General features: G+C 33.7%; 1 pseudogene; it reads left to right on the top strand.

The window, feature by feature from the left end:
- The first annotated feature begins 7,670 nt into the window (after positions 1–7,670).
- Positions 7,671–9,118, top strand: LOC147483948 (F-box protein At5g51380 pseudogene; annotated as a pseudogene).
- The last annotated feature ends 1,598 nt before the right edge of the window (positions 9,119–10,716 follow it).

The raw sequence follows: 10,716 nt of genomic DNA, 5'->3' as shown, positions 1-10,716 counted from the left end.
CAAAGATTCCAAAAAGACAAAACCAATGCAGAATGAGACCACGTGTAAAGAAGCAACAAACTTCCAAAGCTCACATCTTTCAAATTTGGATACTGATTTTGGCAAGTGAACTGCCAGAACGACTAGGGCGACGAGCTCTACGCAAAAATAGAAAGTTGTAAAAACGCTAAAATCTGGGCCGCCACTGGACACAGGACGTGGACCCACTCTGTGGGCCTACAAGAAATGATGAGTCATCATGCATAGACAAGTGGAAAGTTATGGACACTTTTGTGACACCTTGCAAGAAAAGACAAGACAATAAATTAAATGCATGATTAGATGGTTGATTAGAAAAGGGTGAAAAAAGTTTGGATGTTTTGAAAAGAAAAAGACAAACTTTGTGAAAAAAATTTGGATGTTTTGAAAAAGGAAATGACAAACTTATAAATGCAGGAAAGCTTCACGTGAGATTCCCATGGGATATATATTTTGGATGTTGGAGAAAGGAAAGGGAGCTTCTTGCATTTCATTTTGTTGTTTACAATTTCATGCTTAGTATTTTCTCATTTTGAAGCTTTTGTATTAGGTTGGTGCATTCTTATGTTTGGATATATTTATTTTTGGAAAAGTGTTTATTAGTGAAAAACATTTTTGAAAAAATAAATGTGTTTGGTTTCTTTTAAAAAAAAAAATTTTTTCATTTTTGTTTGTTTTATGATAATTTCAAAACTTGTTTTTTAGTAAAAAAACTTTTTTCATTTTTGAAAAGGCAAATTTTGTGTTTTAGACTTTTAGTTTATGCCACCATATGCCAAAAATATATCGAGAAACATAGTGTGAAATCTGATTTGATAAAATAGCTTTTAAGAAAAGTCACAACCAAACATGTTTATTGAAAAACTGTTTTTAGAATAAATACTTTTTCATAAAAGTGTTTTTTAAGAAAAAATACTTTTTTGAAAAAATGAGAACCAAACACCCACTTAAACTTCTAATAAAATCTATTTTCTTCAAGTTAAATTTCTAGTTCTTCCTTTGCTTCTTTTCACTTTTTCATTTCATACATGCAAGACATAAAATCAATCCAAGGACCATGAGCTAAAACCCTCCCAAGGGGAGGGTTAGTGATGCTCATGTGAGGATCAGGCTACAATTTAGTAGTCTAGAATCACTACTTAGGGAATAGGGTTTGATTATACATCCGGTCTCAAAATAACTGAGTCTGACAAAGTTTGGAGTGCTGATACTCCAGACTAGTCTCGTGCGAGACTCAGTTAACACTAGGTCAAGTCTCGTGTGAGACCTTATGGTGGTTGCTAGCCCTCTGGTTTGTCCAGTTGGTGTATACTTAAACCAAAAGTTGAAGTGATATTCCAGAGATGGAATGTTAATTCAACTTCTCATGCTAGTGAGATGAGTACATCTTATTAGGGATCGATACTCGACGTCGTTTCGGGTTTCTCTATGAACTCGAGATGGATTAAAGCTGTAGTGATAAGATACTCTAAACTTTTGTAATTGACCTTGCATGATTATAATTAACTTTCTTCATGTATCTCTCTCTCTCTCTCTCTCTCTAGTTTATTAAGTAATCAATCTTTGTAATTCTAAGTTAACTTGCATTCCAAGTTTTAATTGAGCAACACAAGAAACAACAAAGTAAATCCTACTCACTAATTCCCTTGAAGCTGTAAATCTATGAACCTTGCCTAGTCCTAAGGTTTGAATGATCCCTTACTCGATCTATGCTACCAACCCACGTGAGTAATGTAACTTGACTTGTCGGATGTTTTATGGACTTTGGACTCAAAAGAACAAAACCTAAATTACTAATTATCAGTCATAGTTAAGGATTTCAAAAACCACAATTCTGGCTATAATAATTACGACATATTCTAATTAAATTTCTGAATTTTATAATTTCCAATTTTAGCAGAATAATGAGATTCAGTTAAAGTGGATGTTGGCTTAAATAAATTATATAACTATTGATTTAGTTAAAATGGGTGTTGGGCTTAAATAAATTAGATACCAAACCAAACCAAAACAAATTACATGTGGAAAATTAAATTATACAAAAAATAACATCACAAAATATATAATAGAAAATGAAAAAAAAAAAAAAAAAAAAAAAAAAAGTAAATAATGGCAAACCAATAATGACAAATATTTTAAAATATATATAATACTGCATGAAACTAACGTCAAAGAACAATTAACTAGAAACAAAAAACTAGATGCAAATGCATCGAACTAACCTCAAATAATATTTAACGGGAAATCGGAAATCGGATGCACATGCAAGCATTAAACTAATTTTAAAAAGTAATTAATGGACAATCGAATTATGGATACATACAACTGCATTAAACAAACCTCAAAGAATAATTAACGGAAAATCAAAACTTGGATGCAAATACATCGAACTAACAAAAAAAAAATAATTGTCAGGAAATCGAAAACTGGATGCAAATGCATTGAACTAACCCTCAGAGATTAAATTAACAGGAAATCGGAAACTGGATGTAACTGTATTGGACTAATCTAAAATAAATTAACTATAAATTGGAAACATGATGCAAATGCGTGAAACTAATCTTAAAAAATAATTAATTGGAAATCGGAAATCGGATGCAACTACACTGAACTAATTTCAAAAAATAAATTGGATGCAAATGCATTGAACTAATCTCAAGAAATAATTAACGGAAAATTGGAAACTGGATACAAATTCATTGAACTAACCTCAAACAATAATTAACAGGAAATTAGAAACTAGATGCAAATACAACCTTATCGAATAATAAACGAGAAATCGGAAACTAGATGCAAATGTATTAAACTAATCTCAAAGAATAATTAATGGGAAATCGGAAACTAGATGCAAATGCATTGAACTGACCTCGAAGAACAATTAACAAGAAATTGGAAATTGGATGCAAATGCATTGAACTAACTGCAAAGAATAATTAACAAGAAATCAGAAACTTGATGCAACTGCATTGAACTAGCCTAAAAAAAATAAGTAACAGAAAATCAAAAACTATATGCAAATGCATTAAACTAACCTCAAAATATAGTTGTATTATATATTGTGGGAATGTCTCGATAAGTATAGTTTCGCATTTAAAACGGTGTTTATCCTATATTTTTTTGTATGATTGGGAATACCTTGCTATTCAAATAACTTCAATATGACTTCTTGTTATTAGACAATCTCACAAAAATTCAATCAAACTTCTATTATTAAACAACAAAATGAAGTTGAAGGGTTTTATCAATGGTGATTTTTTTTTTTAATAGAGTACGTGGGGTTTTCATGTTATAAAAAATTTGGATGAGTGATCAATATAATATTTGTATATAATAGTTATGCATATATAGTTGCATATATTTTTCAGAATAATTAATATGACATAACCTGTTCGTAGATAATCTTTGAAGATCACACATAGTGAGTTAGGTATAATTTAAAGAATAATTAATGGGAAATCGGGAACTGGATAATCTTTGATGATCTCATATAGTAAATCAAGCATAATTTATTTTTATGTCGTGTTTACAATGACACTACAGATGGATCAGTAGAAAGTTGGTATTACATACCACATTGGATAATTAAAAGAAAATCGAAAACATGATTCAAATACATTGAACTGAGCTTAAAGACTAAACTCAAAAACTTTATGAGATAACAATAAACTAAACTCAAAAAGTTGGTATTACACACCACATTGGATAATTAAAAGAAAATCGAAAACTTTATGCAAATGCAATAAACTAAATTCAAAAAGTAATTAACTAAAAATCGGAAACTGGATGCAACTGCATTAAACTAATGTCATAGAATAACTAACAGTAAATTAGAAATTGGATACAAATCCTTCAAAAATATTTAATGGGAAATCGGAAATGGTATACAAAAATGCATCAAATAAACCTCAAATAATAATTAACAGAGAATCGAAAACTGGATGCAACTGCATTAAACTAATGTCATAGAATAACTAATGGGAAATTAGAAATTAGATGCAAATCTTTGAAAAATATTTAACGGGAAATCGGAAACGGTATACAAAAATGTATCAAACAAACATTTAATAATAATTAACGGGAAATCGAAAACTGGATGCAGATGCATTGAACTAACCTCAAAAATAATTAACATGAAATCAAAAACCGAATGCAACTGCATTGAACTAACCTCATAGAATAATTGGCGGAAAATCAGAAACTAGATGCAAATGCATTGAAATAACCTCAAAAAATAGTTAACGGAAAATCAGAAACTGGATGTAATTGCATCAAACTAACCTCAAAGCATAAATAATCAGAAACTAGATGCAGATGTATTGAACAAACCTTAAAGAGTTATTAACGGGAAATCGGAAACTGGATCCAAATGCAATGAACTAATCTCAAAAAGTAATTAACGAAATATTGAAAAATGGATGAAACTGCACTGAACTAACCTCAATGAATAATTAAGGAGAAATCATAAATTTGATGCAACTACATTGAACAAACCTAAAAAAATAACGGGAAATTGAAAATTTGCTGCAAATGCATTAAACTAACTTCAAAGAACAATTAGCGGAAAATCGGAGATTGGATGCAACTGCATTGAACTAACTTCAAAGGATAATTAAAGAAAAATCGGAAACTGGATGCAACTGCATTAAACTAAAATCATGGATTGACTAACAGGCGGAGAAATTAGAAATTGGATGCAATATTCTTGATGAATATTTAATGAAAAATCAGAAACTGGATGCAAATGCATTGAAATAACTATGCATAGTTAATATAATTTCCATATCACATAGTTATGCATACTTGAGAATATTTTTTAGAATAATTTAATATAACAACACGCGTTCGTAGGACGGGTTCGAAAGCTAGTAATAATTTAATAGCCTAAATGGAAAAAAGTAATTAGAGTGTCGTCTTTGGTATATGTTGTGAAGAGATTTCTAGGAAAATGTAAAAATTATCTAAACTAAGGCCAAGCCACGTAGGACCCACCAATATATATATACAGTAATTCTCTAAAAAGTAGCTACTTAAGTTAAGTTAAAATAAGTACGTATGTAAAACTTCATCTACAAAATGAATTCAAACCTAATTTTTTGTGGTTATGAAGCACTCACCATAATCATTATCTTCCCAAAATTTCAGCTCATTTGGAAATCTCAAACATAGATAAAAATTGTTGTCATCTTTAAAAAGAAATCTAACGGTCCAAAAATATTAAATTTTTGTAATTGTTTTTTACCAATGTTAGATGTTTCCAAATGAGCTGAAAATTTGTAGAGATGATCTTAATATTGAGTATATCATATCTATAAAAAAATAGGTTTAAATTCATTTTGTATGTGAAATTTTACTTACATACTTATTTTAAAGTTAACTTAAGTAGCTACTTTTAAGAGAAGGATTGTATATATATATATATATAGTAAACATGGAGCCCGTGATGTTGACAAAATGATTTTTTTAAATGATGAAATTACGATTTTGTTCATACATAATCCAAAAAAAAAACTATTTTAAAACATTGAAATTACTAAAATACCCCTGGGAGTGGGGTGCCTCTTTTTTTCGAAAACCCAAAATTTTCAAATTCCGATCAGATATTTTTCCAAATTTGGCAATTACATTTGTGTTCTGATATCCGAAATTTTGATATTTGATTTTTTCCGAAAAATAATTAGATCGGAATTGGATGTGTTTTCAAAATCTAATTCGATCCGATTTCCGATTAATTTCCGAATTTTTAATATATAGCGGTCTATTTCATATAGTTACTAAATTAAAACTGTAGATAGTTTACAAACCAAAAAACCCCCCTAGAGAAGTAGAACATTGTCTCTCTTACAATTTCAATAAATCAATATTGTCATTTTTTAGTACATGTCTCAATTTTTCCCATCTTTCTATTTACTGAATTAATGCATTAACATAAAGAAAAATTTGTTGAATGAACGTGCTCAATGAACTTGCTGAATGAACGTGTTAAAAGGTCTAACTTGTTTACTGAATTAATACATTTCAAAATGATTGCTAAATGAATATATTAACTGGATAAAAAATAATTATTCTAAAAGAGAATCCGATTATATAATTCAAATTTCCGATTTACTTCCGTATTTTGTGGATTCCGAAATTTCCAAAAAAAATTCGATTTTCCGAACTTTCTGAATTCAGAAAAAAAATTGTCATCCGAAAAATAATTTGATCGGATTTGGAAAGGATATTGTCATCCGAAAAAAATTGTAAATTTTCCCAAAAGCCTTTTATCCGATCCGATCCGAATGAAGTCACCCCTACTTGGGACGTACACCAAAATTACTGTTCATCGACCCCCGTATTTTTCTAATATAGCAAGATTGTTTCTAGAAAGTGTAGATACTTTCCAGTAACCATTGGATATATAGGACATGTGTTTTAGTAACCCCTAAATGCTTTGTCACTTTCGAAATTCCATTGAAGCAAAAAATTCCCATGTTCTTAACTTCCAATGCAACTAACATCACAGTCTTTTTTATAACAGTTTTTATTCTGCATCATCGAGACGACCTAACCAAGAAAATACACCCATACTATCAAACACAACATTGATTAGCTAAACCCCTATTAAACCTTGCTCAATTTTCTTCATGTTTAATAGTGTCATTTAAAACAAAAAATCCCCATGCTTTAAGGCAAATAACATAAAATATTTAGCTCAATTAATCTACAAATGCACACCATCAAATCGACAACTTTCGTAAACAATTTCTACAAATATCAACATAATGCCCAAATTCAATTAAATTAAATGAATACCCAAATTGGCTAATTCAGCTAAATCAACACATAAAATCCCTAAATCAAGTTTCCATGATATCAACAAAATCATCATAACATAGAAAATCAAAAGAAGGGAGGAAAGTATACATGTACCGTCATCCAAGACCTCATTGCTGCCATGTTCCATCTCAAAATTTGTTTGCAAACAGATTCCCGCAGCAATCATGAAGAGGGAGACAAGAACAATACACCAAAGAGCATTGGCTTTCTCCATTGAGGAAAGAGAAAAGAGTGAAATGGAAAATGAGGATGTGTTTTTTCTTTTTGGCGCCCATAACCATTTTTGTTTTGGATTTGGGCTTTCACAACCTAATTACTCTATTGTTGTTAGCGATACACTAGCTTTTGAACTCGTCCTACGAACGGGTGCCGTTATATTAAATTATTGTAAAAAATATTAGCAACTATACATAGCTATGAGATATGAAAATTATATTAATCAGTCATTCAAATTTTTTGCATCACTCTCTATAAAAAGGAAGCATCAAACCATGATAAAACTCATCGATTTCTTTTTGTTGTTAGGTTTAATAATAAAAGTTTGATTGAAGTTTTGTGAGAATGCCTAATGTACGTGACGAAGATAATATTGAAACTACTTGAATAGCATGACATTCTTAATCATAATAAAAAAAAATTATGATAAACACTACTTAAAATGTAAAACTATATTTGTCGAGACATTTATTCTCCCTACATATAATACAAACATGTTTTAGGGTTATTAGTTCAATGCATTTGCATCAAGTTTATGATTTTCCATTAATTATTCTTTGAGGTTAGTTCAATGTAGTACATTGCATTTAGTTTCCAATTTCTCTATGTGAGCCATATTCATGACCATGAACGTCACAGGTAAGAGGAGCGATAGAGAGACAGGTGAGCATCAGAGGGTCTTAGGCCCAAGAGATAGGCCCAAAAAGACAAGTGGGCCTCAAATGATATTGGGCCCAATAGAGGGGCCCAAAGTTATGAGTGGGCCTCATATGGTATGAGGACATAGAGATGGGCCCAAAGAAAAAGGCCTAGGGACTTTGACCTAAAGGAGAGAGAGGAGGGAAGAGAAAGGGGGCGGGAGAGGAGGAGAGGGGGGAGACATTGGAGGTTAAGGGGTAGGAATTGGGCTCATACAATAGCGCCGTCTGTGGGGAGCGAAGATTACCTCTTCTGTGTTTTCTATCGCATCAAAGGGGAGGAAGCTCTCTGCATCACCTGTCTTCCACCTCAAAACCCCACTTCCTTCTCATCCAACTTTCCTCACTCTCTCCCCACCGTCTGATCAGATCCCACCTCTGCCAAAAACTTTTTTTCTTCTTTCTCAACTTTTAATTAAACAAAATCACAGCCATGGAAACCGAAGTGAAAAGAATGAAGAAAACAAGCTCAAACGAAACAGAAACATACTTCACAGACGATCACGAATCATTCATCAGAACCATCACCAAATCAGATCTTAACAATCTTCTCAGACAATGGAACCACTGCCAAAAAATGGATAACCCAAGTCCAAAAAACCTACCGTAACAAAAAGAAGAAAACCCAACCACTTATCGTTGGTGTTCAAGTTTCTCGTGAACTCAACTACACTAAGGAAAGTTTCTTGTTGGAGAAAGTTTCTCGTTGGAGTTACAAGATTGTACGAATTTAGCGTTGAAAGGGATTGTGGAGTGTAAGAATTTTGCAGATATTGAAGTTGGTTGGATGTGGGGACGGGTTTTATGGTTCGGTGATATCAGATATTGGGTTGACTATATTAGCTAATGGGCGTAAACAGTTGGTGAAGATTGAGTTGAGTGGTTGTGAATGGAGTTATGATGGGATTAGAGCGATTGGGCAGTGTTGTGATATGTTGGAAGAGATTATGTTTATTGATCATAGGATGGATGCCGGGTGGATTGCTACTTTGTCGTTTTGTGGGAATTTGAAGACTTTGAGGCGTATTTCTTGTAAGAAAGTTGATCCTAGTCCTAGACCGATTGAGCATTTAGGGTCTTGTCCGACACTTGAAACATTGCATTTGCAGCGGTGTCAGATAAGGGATAAAGAGAGTGACAATGCTTTGTTTCTGGTTTGCGTTGCTGTTCGTGATATTGTTATTCAGGACTATTGGGGAATGCATAATGAGATGTTCGCCTCTGCAAGTATTTGCAGGAGGGTCAAATTTCTATCTTTGGAAGGAACTGGAATTGGCAAGAAAGGTGGCAAAAACAACCCTTATGAATACTTAACACTCTGTATCGGCTCCCAGTGTCTCATTTACGAGCTACCTGATCTTCGTTACTGAACTAGTCGTGGCTATTCGGGCTATAAACTTCCTCAAGGTTTGAAAGATATGTTCAATGATACTAATGTGATATCTGTTGTTCAATGAAAAGGGGTAGTTCTTCTCGTCCTAGTGCTGCACAAGTGCAGTCTAATTGAGGGAACAACAAGATGTGGCTAATGGTTTACGTAGTGAGGACTGGATTTCTCTTAAACTTGGTGGCTAATGGTTTACGTGGTGAGGACTGGATTTCTCTTAGACTTGGTGGCGGTGGCTGTGAAAATGGCGAATCAAGAATTACAAATGCTTCTAATGCTCTAACTTTGAGGCCTAAGGTTGCATTGGAGGGGGCTGACTTTAGATTGGAGGAGGATAGGATGGAGTCTTCAGCTAACAAAGATTCTTTGCTTCTAAAATTGAATGATAATAAGTCCAAAAAGGAAATGGTGAAAAGGCAAAGCTCTGACTCCAGTCTTTCCCAGTTGCAAACTGTTAAATCAAGACTTTATTTTTCTATGGACTCGGACTCTGATTAGTCACATTAACTGATATGTTTGTAGCGGGGTAGCAAGCAGCATAGGTGATTATGAGCAAAGATGTGCTGCTTTACCCCTTCTTTGTGAAAGTAGCTTGAAATTGAAAAGAGTAGGAGGAATACTGGGAGACAGTGAAAGGACGGGAAGCAATAGAGAGATTAAACTGTAAACAACTTTCAAATGAAGAGTACCGTTAAAGGGAAGTAGTGGGGGAACTTAGTACAAGGTTTAGCTAAGTTTGCACATATGAAGGAGGGCAGATGGGAGGAGCCATCCGCATACACACATGTAAATATAGAGCTTGGGGCAGTTGGATATACTATGTGCGTTATCAAATAGAATGTAATACAACCGCGGTCAGTAGTTCCATCCGCAGATCTGCGACTATGAGCCCAGTGCCAGCATCTTATCATACAGTCAACCTTCAACCGGAGTACTTTGTAATCAATTTCAGAGCTTGAGCAAGAGTGTTCGACAACATAGGCGGCGAGGAAGTTCGAGGTAGAGAAAGGATAAGAGCAATAGGTTGGGATAGAGATCAACAGCTTCAAGCGTCCGAATACGGATGGTAAGATGATTACGAAAAAGGTGGAGAGACATACACCGCGGCAGGTAACTCCCCCCTTTTGCCATCATGTATATAATAGACGAACGAATAGTGACTCAGCTGTCAACCAGAATTACACTAGGGGCAAGCAAGCTTTGTCCCCATCTTAGGCAGAGATGTACGGGGGGACATATTGGGGTTGTCCCCAGACCTCGTCGTATTCCGCGAACCTATTCGCTCTAGGAGGTCACAGACTATGAATGAGAAACATGGTTGTACACCTCAGGGTAAGACAGATGGTACATCGTTTGGAGCATATGATCGCCGGTATATCTGTATGCAAATGCTTGTGCTGAATTAATGTTCTTCGTTAAAACTCACGTATTATTTGTGCAACCTTTAATATGAAAATTTCAGGTTACAGAAAAAGAGAAAGATGAAGAGATGGAAATGAACTGCTTCTAAGCTAGAGAGCGGAGGGGGGATGAGCCCTCCGCGGACATGATGTCCGAACTCTATGATATCATCTCGTGGAA

Source organism: Coptis chinensis, chromosome 8 (genome assembly GCF_015680905.1).
Source record: "Coptis chinensis isolate HL-2020 chromosome 8, ASM1568090v1, whole genome shotgun sequence".
Classification (NCBI taxonomy): Eukaryota; Viridiplantae; Streptophyta; class Magnoliopsida; order Ranunculales; family Ranunculaceae; genus Coptis; species Coptis chinensis.
Note: the sequence above shows the minus strand (reverse complement) of the source record. Positions and strands in the feature narration are given on the sequence as shown.